At 39.6% G+C, this 20,504-nt stretch overlaps 1 long non-coding RNA gene across 6 annotated transcripts in view; it reads right to left on the bottom strand.

Annotated features, from left to right (window-relative positions):
• LOC116645021 overlaps positions 1–20,504 on the bottom strand; it is a 256,157-nt gene that overhangs the window by 65,695 nt on the left and 169,958 nt on the right. For all 6 annotated transcript variants that reach the window (XR_004301868.1, XR_004301869.1, XR_004301867.1 and 3 more), the window contains one exon: positions 17,916–18,107. This is a non-coding gene — a long non-coding RNA (uncharacterized LOC116645021). The remainder of the gene's footprint in view (positions 1–17,915; positions 18,108–20,504) is intronic.

Raw genomic sequence — 20,504 nt, 5'->3', positions numbered from 1 at the left:
ATTTTCATATATATTTTAGAATCACCTTGTCTTTCTACAAAACAAAAAACCCAATAGGACTTTGGTTGGGATTACATCAAATCTATATAACAATCTTGAAATAGAGATCTCAACACGACATGCTACATTAAGTGGAATTTTAAAAAGCTATTTTTCCAGGGCACCCAGCTGACTCAGTCAGTAGAGCAGACAATTCTTGATCTTGGGGTTGTGGGTTCAAGCCCCATGCTGGGTGTAGAAATTACTTAAAATCTTAAAAAAAATATTTTTCCCATTCTTTCTGCTAGTATGTAAAAATACCTTTAAGTTTGTATATCAACGGGGCGCCTGGGTGGCTCAGTTGGTTGAGCGACTGCCTTCGGCTCAGGTCATGATCCTGGAGTCCCGGGATCGAGTCCCACATCGGGCTCCCTGCTCGGCGGGGAGTCTGCTTCTCCCTCTGACCCTCCTCCCTCTCATGCTCTCTGTCTCTCATTGTCTCTCTCGCAAATAAATAAAAAATCTTAAAAAAAAAAAAAAAGTTTGTATATCAACAACATATCCTGCATCCTTGCTAAATTCATTAATCCTTGTGTTGCAGATTCTTTAGGATATTTTGTGCAATTAACTATGTAATCTGTAAACAGTTTAACTGTCTCCTTTACATCTGTATTTCCTTTTCTTCTCATCATATTATCTAGGACATCTGAAACAAACAACAACTGAAAGAGAGGAGAGTGAACGCCCTTGTCAGTCTTAGGGTGAAAACATTCAGCATGTCACCATTAAGTATAATATTAGTTGAATTTGTTTCATAGATTCACTTAATCTGGTAAAGTTCCCACCATTCCTACTGTTTCAAGTATTTGTTGTAAATGAATGTTTCACGTCGTTAAATTTTTCTGCATTTACTTAAATCATCATGTAGCTCTTCTCCTCTATTCTATACTTTGGGTGAATTGCACAGATTAATTTTCAAATACTTAACTTTGCATTTAAAGGGATAAACTCAATTTGTTTGTGATATAATCACACTCATGCGTTGCTGCATTCTATTTAATAATATTTTGCTGAGGTCTCTGCTTTTTGAAATTTTTTTTTTTTGGGTTTAACATCAGGATTATAATAGCTCCATAAAGGGTGTTTTCACCCTTCTCTATCTTCTTAAAGATTTTGAGTAAGATTGGTATTATTCCTTCCTTAATTGTTTGAGAGAATTCACCAGTGAAACCATCTGGGCCATGATGACCTTTCAATAATCGCTGTGTGTGTCCCAGGCACTAGGTCAGACATTTTATCTTACGTTTGTAACAGTTCTGCAAATGACATAATACGTTATTTTACACGTGTCAGAATTAAGGACTGGCAAAGATTAAGTAATTTACCCAAGGGCGTGTTGCTAAGATGCCAGACATAAACACACAGTTACGGTTAGCTCTCCAGTTCTCCCTAAACCACAAAAAATCACGGAAGACTGCAAGTTATGTAGGTAAGTATCACCTGAGTGACGCTATCACCTGAGAAATGCTCGACTGGTACCTTTTCAAGACAAGAAGTTACTTCTCTAAAATATATTAAATTCAATGTTCAATTTCAGACACACCACTAATCGGATTCTTTAAAAAAGGCACATCAATGTAGTTACATTTAATATTAACAACAGATCATATTCACTCCAAATACACACACACACACATTAACTCCATCCCATTTTTGTTTCAAACAGTTGATGATGCAACTGTGCTTCCCCAGAGCCTACAAGAATGTTCAATACGTCACTGGCTGTGCTTTTCCCCTCACTAGTAGTTCTCCATCCTATAAAGGGCCTGAGAAGACTTTTTAGAATGCATTAGACAGTGGAGTGCTGATGAGTAAGTAAAAGAACCTTATAAAGAAATCACATTTGTGCAGCATGAATTACTTAAAAAAAAAAAAAAAAAAAATCTACCATTTTTATTTGATCTGACACTGAAAACAAACACCCAGACCTTTAGATTCGTTATGGTTCTCTGGTAACCCAAAAGAGGTAGATCCTATTTGTTTCTCAAGATATTTCATTGCCTAATGGGTTTAGATCATGAGTCAAAAATGAAAAAAAAAAAAAACAAAACCCGACCAACACACACCAGTGCGTCGGGCAGACTGGTATGATGGTGGTGCGTTGATTTTCTCACGTGCGAAAACAATTTTAGAAAGAAGATACCAACACACAATCCCAACATACACTTTCTAATATTATTTCCTTCATTTGAAATTACTAAATAAACAAAAAAGAGCAAGCTACCTACCCAGTCTCTCTTTTACCAGCTACACTTTATTCCATTTTTTTCTCCATGTCATAAATGTGAATTCAGAATGCTGCACATTTCTCAGCACACAGGACGAAGGGAAAAAATTAGGTTGACGGGGTTCAGTTTTGACAGTGTATCCAGCTGTTTATAGCTTTTCATTTTTTCCATAAACCTAACCGGTATCAGTGAAGTTTCTAACACTTCCAGCTAGGAAATACTTCACATAAGAAAAATGCTTTCCTTGGAGTTTACAAATGCCATTTGGTCTAATTTTTCAGCAAGGGTTTGTCTAGTTAGATTATGAGATTTTTCCTGGAGAGCAACAACAAGAGAAGGTCTTCCATGCTGTCAGGAAAGGAGAGTTTTATTTTTGTTCCTTGGAAGAAACATATAATGTGTAATGGGCAAAATGTCAAGTGGGTGGGGAGCCCACATAAACCTCCAGAGAGAGCTCTAAGAAAACAGAATCCTGAATAAGATACGATACTAGCATATTTGGTTGCAAAAGTAGTCCAAGAAGGCAGAAGGAGGCTGGGTTTTATAGGGGCAGGACTTCCACTGAAGGTTCCTGCCCAGACAGCAAGAGAGTGTGAGGGTCTGAGGGCTGACCAAACACAGCAGTTATTTAGGGAAAACTGCATTTCACACACTGGAGACACTAACAGCAAAAAAAATAAGACTAGAGGGTCAAGGCAGGATCAACACTGTGACTTACAAAGTTATAAGTTGGGAGCTAGTTCAGAGAGAGAGTACAGGAACAAAGAAAGAGCTTCTTGGATCATTTCTAGGAGACTTTTTCTGCCTGACTTTCTCATCTATCAGATGGGTGTGTCTATGGTAAGTGTCAGAATGGCTTAAAAAGCTTTAAAAGCCAGACTTCAGTTAAGATTCAATTCTTAACTATGAACTCTACATTGGACCAACTATCCTGCCATAGAATATTCTACCCCCCCCTTTTGTTTTTTTTAAAGATATTTACTTATTTATTTATTTGACAGAAAGTGAGAGAGCACACAGCCGGGGAAGTGGCAAGCAGAGGGAGAGGGAGAAACAGGCTTCCCGCGGAGCAGGGAGCCCGACGCGGGGCTCGATCCCAGGACCCTGGGATCGTGACCTGAGCTGGAGACAGACGCTTAACAACTGAGCCACCCAGGCGCCCCTATTCTGTGCCTTTCTTACTTATTTCTTGAACTCAAATGCTTTTCTACAGAGGACTTCTATTTTAGGTAAGCCTGATATTTAAAAAAAAAAAAAAAAAAAAAACATTTAAAAACTACTAAGATTTAAGCTAATGCCCCAACACGAGCCATTTTCGTAAGGCTTCCCTGGAGGTTTGCATTATATTTCAACCCCAAAGCATTTAAAATCACTTGATTTGTAAAATATCTTTCAGTGATTCACTGATCCTGCACATGAATCTTTACTTACTAGGGTGATTATGAGAGCAAGCACCGGGGAGTCAGGCTGCAGGCGTTCAAATTCCAGCTTCACCACTTACTGGCTGTGCGATGCTAGGCGAGTTATGAAACCTTCTTAGAACCGCTTTCCTCCACAAAGGCACTAGGGAAAAGAGAGATACCTACCTCACATGTTGTTGTAAGAATGAGCTCTCCATAAAGAATTCTGAGATAATGCCTAGCCAGAGGACGTGGTATCTAGAAGTCAGTGGGTGCTTCTGTTATAAGAATACTTTTTTTTTTTCCACTGGACTCAAAAATGTTCTATTTCAAGGAATTCCAAAAAGCGGGTGGCCCCATCCATCTTAACATCTGCCAAACTCCTTCCTTAAAGAAACTGAAATCACTTGGCTTAAGGTCAAATTTAATGAGTAAGACTGTTTCTACAAATCCACAAAGATGTGGAAAAGGAATGATCTCTTTATAACCCAGTTATGATTTCAATTGCCTGGTTATACCTGAAAATGACTAAGCAAGATCTCCCACTTATATGTATACCTCAAAGACACCTTCCTTATAGAATCAGATGTGGTTACAGAAACTAATAACTCAAAATTTTCCTAGCTCCTCTCTTTACCTCCTTCACCAGATTCTTTTTTTTTTTTTTTAAAGATTTTATTTATTTATTTGAGAGAGAGAATGAGAGAGCGAGAGAGAGCACATGAGAGGGGGGAGGGTCAGAGGGAGAAGCAGACTCCCCGCTGAGCAGGGAGCCCGATGCGGGACTCGATCCGGAGACTCCAGGATCATGACCTGAGCCGAAGGCAGTCGCTTAACCAACTGAGCCACCCAGGCGCCCTCTCCTTCACCAGATTCTATAGCCAGTTCTGAGGATCCCTATCCACACAGCTGGGACCCCCACCATGGCCTGGTACCCCTCAAGGTGATAAAGCCAAAATAGCAGTCTCAGGCCAAGTGAGGAAGGCTGATGTTTCCCTGGTGTCACAGGCCACAGAAGGAGCCTTTCATGGTGCTGCAAGTTTCTCAACATCAGAATTATCAGCCAATCTGCTCTGAAGGCTTTTATTTATAGTCTTTCTGCTGTTTCCCCAAATTCCTAAATTCTATATATTTTTTAAGAGTTTATTTATTTGAGAGAGAGACAGAGAGAGCCTGGGCAAGGGGGAGAGGTAGAGGGAGAGGGAGAAGCAGACTCCCCGCTGATCAGAGAGCCTGATGCGGGGCTCAATCCCAGGACCCGAGCCAAAGACAGACACTTAACCAACTGAGACACCCAGGCGACCCTCCAAATTCTATGTTCTTATAAGTCCGTTCAAAATAATTGTAAAATTTAGGTATTTTTGCAGTTTATATAAGACTCTTTTTACTCATGCAAATTCCAGAGAACTTTGTCATGGGCAGGATCACTTATAGGTGAGTGAATGTGCACATATTAGTTGTGCAGAATGAATATTACTGAGCTGTGTCGGCACGTTCGGCCTTCACCAGCCTCCGCCTCTGAACTCTGTTTCACATTGAAATAAATGAGAGAGCACATAGACGGTTCCCCTCAAGGAGGAAGAAGGTGTAATCCATGGAGTTCTAAAGTCTTACCAAAAGAACTTGGAATCAGTTGTTGAGCTGGGGGTTGGGAATGGGAAGTGGCCAAGAAGGTAGACTTTTGTTCTTTTTATATTTATAACCAGTTAACTGAGCGTATAGAAGAAACTTACATGGAGAAAATAAATTTTAGGATAAGAGAAGTACACTGAATATTAAAAGCCCTGCTATATCATACGTTGCTATTAATCATTGCAGATTAACCTCAGGGGACTTGAATCAGAATTCCTAAAGTGGTCGATATCTACACTCTTTCAAGAAAAAAGTCATTTCACCAATTAGCTTTAACATTACTAGGTTATCAAACGTGTTGTTAGTGCTTTTATAAAAGGTTATTTGTCAGCTGGGAAGGCTGAGTCCTGAACCTTCTCCAATAGCTATAGACCTACACTGTCCAATATGGCAGCCATTAACCATATGTGGCTATGGCGTTTGGCAAGTCAGTGGTCCAAATTGTGAAATACACACTGGAATTGTAAGACTTCGTAAGAAATAATATAGAAGAAAAATATCTCAGTAACTTTTACAGTGATTCACACATTAAAATGATAATACTTTGGATGTATTGCATTAAATACAACATTTAATATTAATTTCACTTGTTTCTCTTTACATTTTTTATGTGGCTACTACAAACTTTAAACTTCTTGATGTGGTTTCCATTTGAGGTCCACATTCCATTCGGACAGCACTGGGTTGAACCAGTCAGTAGAGAGTGGGGCGCGGGGGGTGGTTCTGAGAAAGCAGGCTCAGAAAAATTACCACAAGGAATTAGTGTTTGTCCCAGATAGCCCATTCCTCAACGTGATATTGCAACCTTCAAGCAGAGAACCTATCTACTGCTACCTTTACTTTTAGTAGAAAAGTATTTCTAAGTCCTCCATAAACATTTATTAAATTATATTTACGGCTCGAGGTGACAAGAAATGAATTGCACAGCTGAGGGATATGCAAGAGAGTTATCAGCTGATGGCAGTCTGTAGGGGGTGTGCTCCAGGTGATACGTGGTACAGACATGATCCACACCCTCTCACAGCCTCCATACAAAAACACCTGGCAAGTGATCCGTTTCAATGATTGACTAACTCTATGGCAGGTAAGGCACCTGTTTTATTAAAAAAAGTTTTATTAGAGCTCAACCATGGCCTTTTGTGTACATATTGTCCATGGTTGCTTTTGCACAGAAAAAAAAAAAAAGAAAGTCATGGTCAACACTGAAATAAGAGTAGTCCTTTTAAACAGTTATCTTCCTCTGCTTAAAATTCTCCAATGGCTTCCTATCCTTCTTATAGCAAACACCAGAGTCCCCATAGCAATCAGCTCCTCGCTCTTCTTGCTGTTCCTACAACACACCAAACAAACTTTTGTATCAAACCTTTGTCCTTATTGCTCACCCTCCCTAAAAGGCTCTTACCCTACAGATATACCGAGTCCCCTGCCTCACCTTCAAGTCTTGTGCATAGGTCAGTAACCACTGGACATAAAATAGTTCCCTCCTTCCCTTTTCTGCTTTCTATTTCTGCATAGCACTTATCATTAACTGACCCACTATATATCTTATCTGCATGTTTACTGGGTTTTCTCTAAGTAGAAAGAGGCACCATGAGGTCACTTATTCTTGTACGTTTTTGCTGCTGTATCCTTAGCATCTAGAACAGTGCCTGGCCCATACAAACATAAAAGAGTGACTAGGGAGTTCATTGGTATTCTAACTGCATATAAGAGAATGAAGCGTGGGCAAAGGTGGGATTCCTACCCTACGTGGTAAGAAGTATAATCAAGTAATTTAAAAATATACACATGGACATAAAGGAATTAGACAAATGGAAATCACTGTATGCTTTCCTTCCTGTCTTCCCATTTATCCTTACACACTCATCCATCAACCCAAACATCCATCTCCCCAGCAGCAGAAACATTTATAACACTAGGGGAAGCATGACGGTCTGAAGAACAGAGTCAGCTCCAGCCATAGTGTCAAAATGTTTTTGGAACTGTGTTGTACAAGACAGAAGCAAAACAACCGCCCTTGCTGGGAGACTGGAAGAAGGAAGGTGTTTTAGGATTTAGGATGCCCTGCACCAATGGTTCTCAAACTTGGTTCCACAGATACCTAACAGAAACCTTACAGAACTCTGATATAGGATTTGAAAAATCTGGCCAAAGTCTCCTCTTTCTCAAAAGCCCAGAGAGCTGTTACCTGCGCCTTCCCTCATCCTGATCTTCCATGGCATCACGGGCATCTTGATACTCAAGACTAGAATGCAATTTGAAAGCGACCAACTTCTAGAAATGTGAACTCAAGAGTTCTCACCAGTTTTATAATTTCAAAAAAAATTATGTAAAAAGAACAAGTTAGGAAAGCAAGAATTGAGAATCTGTCTCAGAAGAACAAAGCACTCTGCCCCATCACAGACATCACAGGTGGTGTGACAGATTCATCTACTAATAAAGAGACATCCATTCTCAGCTGTACCCCTAGTCATTTGTCCTTTTTTTTCTTCCTAATTAAATGGCAACCAAGGTAAATGAAAATGTTGCCATCAGAAGCAATAACCTGATAAAGATCAAGATACTAGCACTGCTGACAGAGCAGACAGAGAGCCAGGCATGAAAATGAGCTCTTCATTCAGTTTGGACCATAAGGAATGCTTCTCGAACAATCCTTACACAATTGTCCTTCCCCTTCTTCATTTCCCATCGCTACTATTTAGGCATTTGCTTCTGGGAGAACAGAGAGCTCTACTTTTCTGTTGAATAGTTTAGTTGCTTATCATCTGAGCCCACGTGACAAGCACAGTGATAAATCACCGTCATTTATTACTATCAATCAGGAAAAAAAGCAATCATGCAGTTTATCAACATCATCCTACAAATACTGCGACACAAAGTGACATGAAGTATAGGAACATGTTTACACAAAGTTTTGGGGTCTGATATTTTATTGACTGCCAAGAAATCCAAAGATACATGGATTTTCCCACTTTTATATTGTGCCTGAATAATTCTATTTTTATTTAGAAAGACAAACCAAATTAAATCTCTCTCCATGATTCTTACTGTCTGTACCACATACCTTCTGCCAGATGGTGCTTTAAGAACCAACAGTATTATATCCAAGACTACACCTTCACCTTGGGCTCTGACCATCAGCAAAGTGTTTAAATGCTAACTACCTACAAAGCGTCAGGTAATTCTATTGGGTTAAGTACAGAAAGCTATTTTTATCTCTTACATGTGAAGCTCAGGTATAATAAAGTATCATAACATAATATGCAACAACCAATACTCAACAACAGCAGAATAGTTAGCCTGATACCCCAGCAGCAGCCTGGTTTCTCATCCTAGCTTTACTCTAAATATCAAGGAATATGCATTTATATTTTCAGAATTAATTCACCTAAGAAATTAAGCTTTTCATGATGGGAAACTGACAAACATGCTGAATTCTAACTGGAACAAGAGATCGTCTTAAATTTTCTTGAGCCAAAAATAGACAGCCAATTTCAAAACTTAAAAAATTGGGATGGAAACATATACTAAGTAGGGCCAATTATTGTTCCTCTTTTAACGACATTGGTAGACTTTGTATATTTCAGTAGAGAGCTTTCAAAACAGAAGTAGCACCATGACAAGCTGATGCAATTAAGTTCCGCTTTGATGCCAGGTTAAGAATCCAAGTCCTCATACCATACGTGGTTCTTCAAGAACATCAAGATAGCCTTTTTTGGTTTTTGGTTTTGTTTTTTTTTTAGATTTTACGTATTTATTTGAGAAAAAGCACATGAACAAGTGGGGAGGGGAGCAGAGGGAGCTGGACAAGGAGACTCCCCTCCCTGCTGAGTACGGAGCCCAATTTGGTCCCGATCCCAAGACCCCAAGATCACGACCTGAGCCAAAATCCAAAGTCGGATGCCCAACCAACTGAACCACTTGGGCACCCCACATCAAGAAAGCCTTTAAAGAAGTGATGGAAATTAGTGTTCAGGGAAAAGTTCAAAACAACAAACAAATGCCCCCTCCTCTCCAGTTCAAGTCCTAACTCAACAAAAGCCACATTTACATTTCCTACTATCTAAGAAGAGGTAGCCTTCACATTATTAATTAATAGAACCAACACTACCTTGTCTCTAACTAATAGTAACGGCAACACATACGCAGCCCCTTCTTCAGGAAATCATCCCATGTCCTCACGGGATCACTGGGTTGGGCACATGCTTGTATCAGTGCTAGAGGAGAGTAAGACCAACGACGTTAAACAGGAAAAGAGAGAAGATGAGGCAGAGGAAGAGAAGGAGGAAAACAAGGAGGAGAAAGAGGAAAATAAAGTATCTTTTGCATATGGGTATACTATAATTTATACATAAATGTCAATAAAAGATAAAAAGCAGAACAGTAAATAATTCAAGCTAAAATAAAATGCCACTTTTCACAACAGTAAGTTCTTTAAAAATTACAACATCCATTGCTAGTTAGATTTCGGTAAATTTGAACTTGTAACACATTATGGGTAGCCTTATCAAAGGAATATGCACATATGTATCAAAAGCAATATTCTTTATCCAGCAGCTTAACTTTCCACATCTCTCAATAAAGAAAGAAATTTCAAAACACAGAAAAAAGCTATGTGTACAAAAGGGTTCCTCTAAAAATTAAAAAAAAAAAACACACAATATCCCCCCTTACCAAAACAACACTAAAACTTCTCTGGCTTAAAACTCCACACTGCATCATATGGCAATTTTTATTTTTAAGATGTTTCTGCTTTTGTCTTTTCTTTCAATGGGACCATCAACTCCCTGAGAATGGCAACTGTGTGTTTTTCACTTCTCACTGTCTATTCTTGCTGTCTGGTACTCATTATTAATAAGGTAAAAGTCAAATCAGATGGCCAACGGGCGACTGGCATTCTTTTCCTAAGTGGTCAGATTATGAAACTGGAGGGTAATTCTAGCTGTCTCTTCAAATCCCCACAGGGAATTCTGACTTCAAAATGTAGATCTTTATAACAGACGAATTCCTGGCAGAATACTAGTGCCTTATACCATTGTTTTCGTGTATTTCAAAATACTTGCCCCCAAAATAAGAGAATGAGCTCTTAGAAATCAGAAATTTGACTGCTAAAAAAACACACTAAGAAAAAGGCTAGAAAACAGAATCTCCCACAACCTAAGAATAAAGATAGATGAAAAACGTGAAGTAAAGATAAGACGTGTGGAGGTTCAAGTCTGGGATCCAACATCTGCCTGACAGGAGCTCCACAGGAAAGAACACAGAAAACCTAAGAAAAACATACCGAAATAATAAAAGAAATGCCTCAGGCCCAATGGGGGATGTCGTTTCCGGATTACTCCAAGTACCACTCAAAAATTAATAAGACCCAAACATCATTAGGAAATTTGAGAATACCAAGATTAAAAGAGATCCCAAAAGCTTAATGAGAAAAAAAAAAAACACTGAACCCAGAAAGAAAATTCAACTTTTTCTTGAAGGCTTGTATTTCTTCTCCCAGCAAGAAAAAAACAAAGATCAAACAATTTAGTGTTAATAAATTGTATAAGAAGGTTATAGGCCAAGTTTGAGGCAAACACAATGTTGTATGGTTTCAATGCATTGATGAAATTAAGTAAGGGGTCTTCCTTTGACCCTCTGCATTTGACCCCTTTCACAGAGGGGCATCGGGGTCATGAAATTGGAAAAGAATGTAATCAGAGCATCTTAATTGGCCCTGTAGTGAACATTACTTACACAGATCTAGTATAAACACAAGTTACCGGTTTTCAATCTTTAGTATCAATCTGAATATGTGACAAGGGAGACTTGATAATAGTTATAGAACAAAATTGTTAGCAACTTTAAGCAATGTGAAAATAAATGTACATTTTGAACATGACAGAAACTAGAAGGGGTACAGAGAAGCAGAGAAAATGATGAAGTGCCTGTATCTTTATCTCATTAAGTAGATTTTAAAATATACTATTGTAAAGTTATGTAAGGAAACTAGAAGTAGGTTTTTTATTTAAGTGATACACGCATTAAAAAATTCGTATTGAGGACATTTATAGGACACGGAGATATTTGCGTCCATTGGGATTGGTGTTGGGGTGGCGTTTGATTTTCTTCCTTTTCCATTTGACTCCAAGTCACTATGTTAGTAATTAACAATTAAAAATTAAGCAAAAGGAAAAAGCTCACATGCTGCATGTGAGTCTAGTTTATAGGAGGCACTTCTTGGAAACATAACAAATACCACTTGGGGACCCATTGTACAGGAGACACACTGTGACATTCTATACAGGCCAGACAAGACAAAAGTATATCCCACGAGTGATTTCTGAACATCATGGAGTCCCATCTGGGTATGAGGTCATCTTAAGTGTGCCTCCGGACTCAACACGTACTTTCTTATTTCAAATTAAGCGGAAGAACTGATGCGAGGACTCTGCCCAAGGGGACGCCTCAAAATGCTGGCTTGGTGGACAGGCAACAATTCTCAATACTTAGTACTGTCTGGTCAATTGAAAGAGTTGAGAACCCCATTTCCTTTCTGACTCTCATGTTCTTCAATGCACACAGTCTTCCTCTTACTTCCATCTCCCTATACTTTTGTAAAAACTTTTTATCCAAAGATTCAGGCTACTTTATACATCTTATTTTGATTGTCTTTATGAGAAGAAATCATGTTGCGACTCCATGAAGAGGGAAAAGGTGAGCCCCATAAATCTCTTTTTTTTTTTAAATGGACAAACAGGTACAGAAATTAAATACTGACATCATCACAATGAAGGATGATCAACATTCCTGGCTCCTGACTTCCTAGACAGCTTCTTCCAGGTCCACAACAAAATTATTTCATGGCATTTCAATGGCACTAGCATAGGAGTTCACAAATTCAGATCAGAGCAGTTATACACGACCCAGAGTCAACGGTCATAATGGATGTCCAGTGCTTAGCTAGTTCAATTCCACCAGTTTGAAAAATAAGATGAACAGCTTCCAAATTTAAATATACCTTCAAGTGGCTCTCAAAAGAGAACGACTGTTTTTCAATAACATTTTTTTTGTTTTGTTTTTCCTGGGTTTTTTTTTTTTTTTTTACAAATTTGTTTTTAATAAAGGAGTTAATTTTCTTTCCAGTCTCTATAAAACAGCAATTCAAAACTTCATTTTCAAAAGTAAAATATTTACATATGAATTAAGTAACTATGCAAAATTTACATTAAAAAATGGAAAGACAGGGATTTCCTCAAAGACAAAATGAAGGGTGTAACAGTTCTCAGGGGGAAAACGGCTGTGTAAACTATAATTACTTTGCTAAGAGACTGTAAGCAAGCTGTGGGCCAACTTTACAATGTCCAGAGCAAAGCCCCTTCTTTGTACCTATTTTTTATTACAAATATACTAATTGGTTCTTTGTATTTTCAGAGGGTGTTCTATTAATCTGTCGATTGATCATAGTTTTCGGACTGTAAATACTTCGGATTTCTCCATATGAACTCTCACCTCCGACTTTAATTCGCATGAGTGTGAACCAAATGCTGATCAGTATTTTTCTCAGTAACATTTAAAATGAAGCTGCTTTTTGCATGAATCCTGAAAAAACCATTAGGAGAAAGGAGGGGTGGAAAGGGGAAGCACCTTCACAGATTTCAGCAGGATTATGGTAAGCATCATATTGTAAAACTTCCCCAAAAGGCACTTCCACGAACATCTCGAATAGATCCATGAACTCATCTTCACACGGGGGGGGGTGTGTGTGTGTGTGTGTGTGTGTGTGTGTGTGTGTGTGTGTGTGTGTGTGTGTAAACTTGCAGACAATAAGGGAACAAGGAACCTTCTAGTAATGAAAATACAAGTAATTGAAAGTCATTCTGGATTTCCTGAATGTTTGCCCTTCTCACAGTTCCGAGGGCTACAAAACCTTTAAGGGCAAACAACAAAACCCAAATGGAATGATGGGGTTTTCCTTTGGGGGAAAAGTTTATGGTAAACAGAATTGTAAGGGAGGGCAGAACAAAAGAGAGTTGAGGCAAGCCTGCGTGAGACTCTCTCGCGAATGAAGCATGAAGTCACCTTCAGAGGGGTCCCAGGGGCTGTCCCCATCTATCTAAGAGTCAAGCATGCCCTGTGGAGTGGCTCCTCCCTGCCCCAGGAGCCGGCCAGCCCCAGTACAAAGTGCAACCTGGGAACGATCGAGTCCCCACCCCCCGCAGAAGTGGGCTTTGCTTACATTTCTGACTGGCTAGCAGACAGGAAGCACTCTCAGCCTGACAAAGAGACAAGCAGAAGCTCAAAGTAGATTGCGTTTCTGAGGTTCCAACATTGAAAGAGCGGAAACCATATGGGAATGACTTTATTATTCCACGGAAGCCTTCAGGTGGCTTTAAATTAAAAGGAATATTGTCAACCACATCCCTGGGGCCCCTCCCCCCGCTCCTTCTCCATTCCCTCCACCTCTTTTCAAATTTTACAAGCTCTGTGATTTAACAATGGAAATTCCCTAAATATAAATTAAGCATTATGTCCACCCAAGAAATTCTTCCTGGCACTCAACCAGTAGTTTGGCATTAAAATCTTTCATGTGACTCTGGGGAGATTAAGTTAGAGAGAGAATGTGTGTGCGAGTGAGCATGTGTGTGTGTACGGATTTTTTTCCTTCTTGAGACTTACTCTCCATTACGTAAAGATACTTGTTGAAAAGTATACATACCAGTGTCAGAAGGGATGGAAGCTCCCTGAAGAAATGTAACTATACTGAAATGTAGGTCACGCCTCTAAGAAACGGCACCAAATTTCGTGCGGCAGTAACCAACGCACACACACACGCGTATGGATTTCCTATGGCAGGTGCCATTGCAAGTGTGACTATCTCCTCCACGGCCTGACATCTAGCCCTTATGTCTTACACCTCTGGACAGAGAGCCCTGCTGAGTGCATGAGTCAGGAGAGGATGATAACGTTGCAGCAAGACACTCTTTCCAAATCCTTCTAACTTGTAATAACCAAAGCTCACTTCTTGCTCACACTACATGCCCAACCTAGGTCAGGGTATGTTTCCAGGAGGGCCCCTCAGAGACCAGACTGCAGGCTCCATGTCGGTGTGTTTCCACTAAGGTAAGCGGAAGGGGATGAAGTGAATCCCACAGTGACTCTTAAAGCTTCATCTGGGAAGTAACATATGTGACCTTGGCTCACATTTCATGGGCCAAAGCCAGTCACATGGTGACACCTGACCTGAAAGAGGGCAAGAAAGCATATCTATACTAAGTGTCCCTAAGGAGGGCAACTGATACATTTCTGAGCATCCTCGATGACCACAAGAGTCTCACAAAGGCTTAAAAGAAGCAAACACCTCTTAGGGCGAGTGCCTGTGTGAGACTCTCCTGATTCTTGAGAGAATCTATCTGTAGATAGATCTCCTCATAAGGATTCCGAGCCCCCAGTACAGGAAACCCAATGTCTGCCTGACAAAAGAATAAGACTGGACAATGGCTTAACGATAGTTCTGACTCCATCGAACCCAAGGGTTAATACATCAGGTTAAGCAGGAAAAAAAAAAAAAGTCTTTTTGCTATTGGTAACAAAGATAACAGGAAATGAATGAAAAATGCCATATGTTTTCCTCAAGTACTTCCTAGGTTCCTTATGAGGCAGGAAAGGGGTGCTCAGTCTCCAGTAAGCTTGTTAAGACAAATTCACAAAGATATATGGAAAGAATTTCCTTGCTCGTCATTTAAAGAGGACCAAGAGAATATTTCATCACTCACCTACCCTTAATGCAGATGCAAATCTTCTCCCCATTAAGCACTCAGGGACACAGTATTCCACTTTAATATGAGCAAATCTCTCTCCACTTAGTACATACAGAATGGCAAAAGAATGTCTGCATAAATCTTGCTTTCCCAAGAAACAGTCCAAAAACTATGTTATCTAAGAGAGAAGCTGAAGGTCAAATGAGAAAGAATACATAGAAGAGGAACCTTATTTTCTCTAGCTCTGAAATACTTTCCTAGCATTCCTTCTCTGGCACATTAACCCTGCCCTACACCCTGAACTTTTAAATGGGAAGGAGTGAAGGAAATTTATTAGAAGGAGACTTGAAGGCTTTTAGTCATGTTAGAATACTGTTTACTGTTTACTAGATACGTGGAGAGACTTAAATAAAAAATTCATGCCAACAGTATCTGTACAAGAGACCAGCTGTTCTTATTTATTCCAACAGACGTGGTTACAGGACTCCGAACTCTATTATCCAGGCTCAGCAAACTACTCCAGCAACAACCGCACAGGCTTTGAAGCATTTCGGATCACAGAACAAGGCCTTCATTTTACAGAGAAATGCTGAAGACAGTTTCTTCTAAGAAGAACTCTCAATTCTACCTAAAAGCTATCATACAAAAAAAAAAAAAAGTCACTGTAATGCAGACCCAGCTCCTAAATTATTTTCTTTCTCCCCCTCATGCCCAAGACTGGCCTGCACCCCCCCTCATGCCCACATTTTCACGCTCATCGTTGAGGCCTGATGCCATCCCTTGACATAGGACCTGATACTCATGATTCCAAGATAGACGGTCTTTCAGGAGTAAATCTGGAGTGAACGCATGAACCTCCATCTTAGAGGGCCTTTGAATAGTCATCTCACTTGAGAGGTTTGTAAGCACTCTTATTTTTCATTTTCGTATTCTGAACCACATCAGTAAGTGGCTGAGGACCGTGTAACTATGAGGAAGAAGCTCTACAGACTACTAGCTTTTAAGTTTTGAAGGGGACAAGAGCAAAAGCAACCCCTCCAGTAACAATGGACTTTCCAGAGTGTTTTCAAAGCAACCCCTATGCTGCACTAAGAGCTTTGTCATCTCATTTAAACCTCAAAACAACCCTATGAGCTGTGCCTAGTGACTTCCTTCCCAAGACACAGTTTGCAAAGAGGGGAAAATAGAATCACTTTACCCTGGAGAAACGTTGGCACCATGTGACCCCATCCACGTGATCAAGCACAAGCTGAAGAGTGAAAAGCCATGTTGAATGTGTCCACCCTTGTCTGATCCACCTCTGCAGTCTTCCTCTCAAAATGTACAACCCAGTCTAATCATGAGAAAAACATCAGACAAAAGCACAAAGCAGGGACAGTCTACAAAATACTAACTAGTATGCCTCAAAACTGTCAAGGTCATCAAAAACAAGTCTGAGAAACGGGCCCAGGTCAGAGGAGTCTAAGGAGACATGACTAAACGTCACATATCCAGGAGGGGAGCCCTGAACACAGAAAGGGTATTAGGAGAAATTAATGAAATTCAAATAAACTTTATAGTTTAATTATAAAGTGCCGATGTTGTTCTCTTAGTTTTGACAAACACATATTTTTTTTTTTTAATTTTTTTAAAGGTTTTTTTTATTTATTTATCAGAGAGAGAGAATGGGAGACAGAGAGCATGAGAGGGGGAGGGTCAGAGGGAGAAGCAGACTCCCCACTGAGCAGGGAGCCCGATGTGGGACTCGATCCTGGGACTCGATCCAGGGACTCCAGAATCATGACCTGAGCCGAAGGCAGTTGCTTAACCAACTGAGCCACCCAGGCGCCCCATTGACAAACGCATCTTAATAAGGTAACACGGAGAGGCGCCTGGGTGGCTCATTCAGTTGAGCAACCGACTCTCAATTTCAGCTCAGGTCATGATCTCAGGGTCATGGGATTGAGCCCCATATTGGGCTTGGCGCTCAACGTGGAGTCCACTTCAGATTCTCTCCCTCTCCCTCTGCCCCTCCCACTCATGCTCACTCTCGAGCACTCACTCTCTCAAATAAATAAATAAATCCTTTAAAAAAAAGTACATAACACGGTAAAGATGAGGGAAACCAGATGAAGGATATGGGAATACATTTTTGCTATCTTTGCAATTTCTCTGTCAATCTAAATAACATAAATATAATAAATAAATCCAAAATAAGTTTTATTTTAGAAAAACTATGAGGTTGGGGCAGCTGGGTGGCTCAGTCAGTTAAGCGTCTGCCTGCAGCTCAGGTCATGATCCCAGAGTCCCAGGATCAAGTCCCTCTCCATCTACCTGCCGCTAACCCTACTTGTGCTCTCTAATAAAATCTTTAAAAAAAAAAAAAAAGAAAGAGAAAAACTATGAGGTTAATGCTCTTTATCTCCCTTCTAGAGATGAGAACTTACAGGGTAAATAGCTTCCCAAAGTTACAAGCTAAAGAGCAAAAGAACCTCATCAGACGCATCTAGTCCACATTGAAGCAACCAGTGGAAGAGGGCTGTAAAATATGCCCTTGCCTAAGATCTATTAAAATGATTTTATGCCAGACACATGCTAAGAAACTTACACTAAAGGAATTTATTTCACTTACATCCCTCATAATAATGCACTCGTATCTTAGCACACACTTTTAAATAAAGAGGCCATAACATTACATTCTCAATATCTCATCTTGATGTTCGTCACACATTTCTATTACTCAGTCAATGCCATGTGATGATCACATTTAAACAGAATTAGCTTAAGGTTTTGCCAAAAGTTGATGCTTCAACATTCCAAAAGAGGAAAAAAAAAGCATTAGCCGATGGACATTTCACCCCTCATGCCCCATCTCCTACTCACGTGTTAACACTCACATCTTCTCATCTAGATCCTGGATATTTCAGTGCTGGTGAGCTCAGCATGTTGCTGTAACAGGATGAGGGGATTACAAGCCAGGGTACCCTTCCGGAGGAAATGAAGGTATCCGCAGAAGGAAAGACCAGCATATACTTTGGGTTTCATCAGATCCTGAGAGATAGAAGATCAGCTGCAGCTGCTCCAAAAACCTAAAGAAATCAAAATGCCCTCTAAAATACAAATGCTAACAGTGTTATCTACTAAACCAATGTTTCCCACAATGTGAAGCCAGCCTCTCTGGGAAAACTCCAATATCTTCCCAGGAAGGCTCATGCAGTCCAAGACATATTCTTTTTTTTCCTTGGGATTTGCCAAAATCAGACAGTAGGATTCAACAAATATTTCTAAATACTGTACTTAATATATTGTTCCCTGCGAGACTATAAAGTGGAAGTTATCCAACAAGGAAGAAAACAGGCTGCCTTCTGTGTGTGATTAGATTAGGCTGTCTAAAGACACGTTTTTCTCAATCGTGTTCTATTTACAAGGGGTTTTTTGTTGTTGTTTTTGGGTTTGTTTGTTTTTTAAGACAGTAATTCCTCAAATTATTGATTTTATCACTCTAAGCTTGTTTTAGGAATAGCTAAAAACTCTCCCCCCCACCCCTGACCCTTCTTTATACTTTAAAGTATCCCAAGGCAATTAATTAATGGCATCATATCTGCTTTAACAGGAGAGGAGGATACAGAGAAAAAGAGGATGTAAAAATGACCCATTTTCCCACAATATCACAGAAAACCAGCAGGGGGTGACAGATGGAGAGAACTCTCCTGATTCATTGGACAATGGAAAGAGAACCAAATCCCCCAAGTTTGACTTGTTCCCTTCACCAATGGGAAAGAAATGAACAAAACTCAAGAAGTCAGAATCATTCCCCTAGACACACACACAACAACTTGGCAAATTGGTCTTCATCCAAAATAAATCCTTCTTCTCAAGAGTCTTTGCTATTTTTATAGCTGAACTCATGAAAAATCTTTTCATTTGGGAGCCTTGGGTGGTTCTGGCTGGACTTTTAAAATTTCCAATCTCATCCCAGTAGAAGAGGCTAACGTGTTGAGAGGCCACAGGGAGGGTGACACTTCCAGAAGCAGCCATCAGAAGACTGCCCTTTGGGTAGATTCTTGGGGACTCAGAAGCATTTAAGCATCTAGAGGAGTATCTGGCTGGCTGAACCCTGACCCTCCTTCAGACATTCACATCCTCCACAGTCTCAACATTCCAGATGGACAGACACCGAATGCACCACACTAATCTCTCCCCTTCAAATCCTGTCCTGCCACACCCAAGGACACCTGCTGAACATTAAACTGAGATTGGGTTTCAAAGCCAAAACCCTACAATATAAGTAGAGGTCAGATTTTTCAAAGCACTTGCTGATACACTTTTGCGAGTCCTTCAAAGTGTGCGTGAATGGTGTCAGGTTTGACCAGTGATTTTCCTGATTGCTTGACCCAAAGTCTCCAACTATCCACATGGTAGGAAAAGTTTAACCATGTAAGACAGGATAGAGCAGATAAAACACATACGTGAGAACATGAAGCAAAACGTCACTGTTTAATCTTAGTGTTTGCATGTCCAGAGCAGAATTTTCAGATTAGTATTATTAACTCTGTTAGTAAAGCCACCATTATCAATATATCAAGTAGAACCGATTCAGCCATTTGCCATGTGGAAAGCACATAACATCATGACAGAGCCTTGCGGGGTGCCTGGCACACATATATTGCTGAATAAATCAACCAACAGTCTTTGACATCTTCTGCTAAGCAGTTACCAAGGGCTGGGGGGAAGAAAAGCTCTCTTTCTTCCTGGTCTTCACAAGTATTTCTAGATAAACTTTACTCTTAAAATTATACTTCCATGATTATGCTTTGCTGTATTTAATATGTAGGTAATACATATAAATATTGGATTATTGTTAAGAACATATAAGCAAAAATAAAAATATTTTATTTTATACATAAATCTCTCTCAAACTATTTCTAAGGCCCAGACATCCGTGTGTGCATGCAACACAGTATTTTTTAGTAGGGGCATAGAAAAAGCTACATTGTTTTAATGCTTCAATTGGTATTTTATTTTCTACTATAATTTATATGACCACCCTAATAGTTAGACAATTATGCAATTCACATCAAAAATAAGATTGTGATAAAGAAATCTTGTAGCAAACCCTTTTACACATGTTCAATAATAGTCTTAGGATAAATGTGCCTTGGAGGTGTATTGTCTGAACTATGAACAAGCACACAGTATTGTCAGAACTATGAACAATCTTACATATTGCCCAACAGTCTCCAAATAGTATATAAAATTCCCTCCTCCACAGAAATCTTTTTCCCCCCATGCCTATAGTGACAATGGATTTCTAATTGTTCCCAAACTTAGCCAGTTTTGATAGTTAAAGAATGGGTCTTATTTTACTTTATATTGCTTCAAGGGTGATTGTTCTCATATTTGAATGTAAGTAATATGCATAATATTTCGAAATGGCAGCTCAACATGGATACTCATAACCAATAAGTTACCCAGTAGCTTTGGTA

This window comes from Phoca vitulina, unplaced genomic scaffold (genome assembly GCF_004348235.1).
Source record: "Phoca vitulina isolate PV1807 unplaced genomic scaffold, GSC_HSeal_1.0 scaffold31, whole genome shotgun sequence".
NCBI lineage: Eukaryota > Metazoa > Chordata > Mammalia > Carnivora > Phocidae > Phoca > Phoca vitulina.
This window is presented reverse-complemented; position numbering and strand designations above follow the sequence as displayed.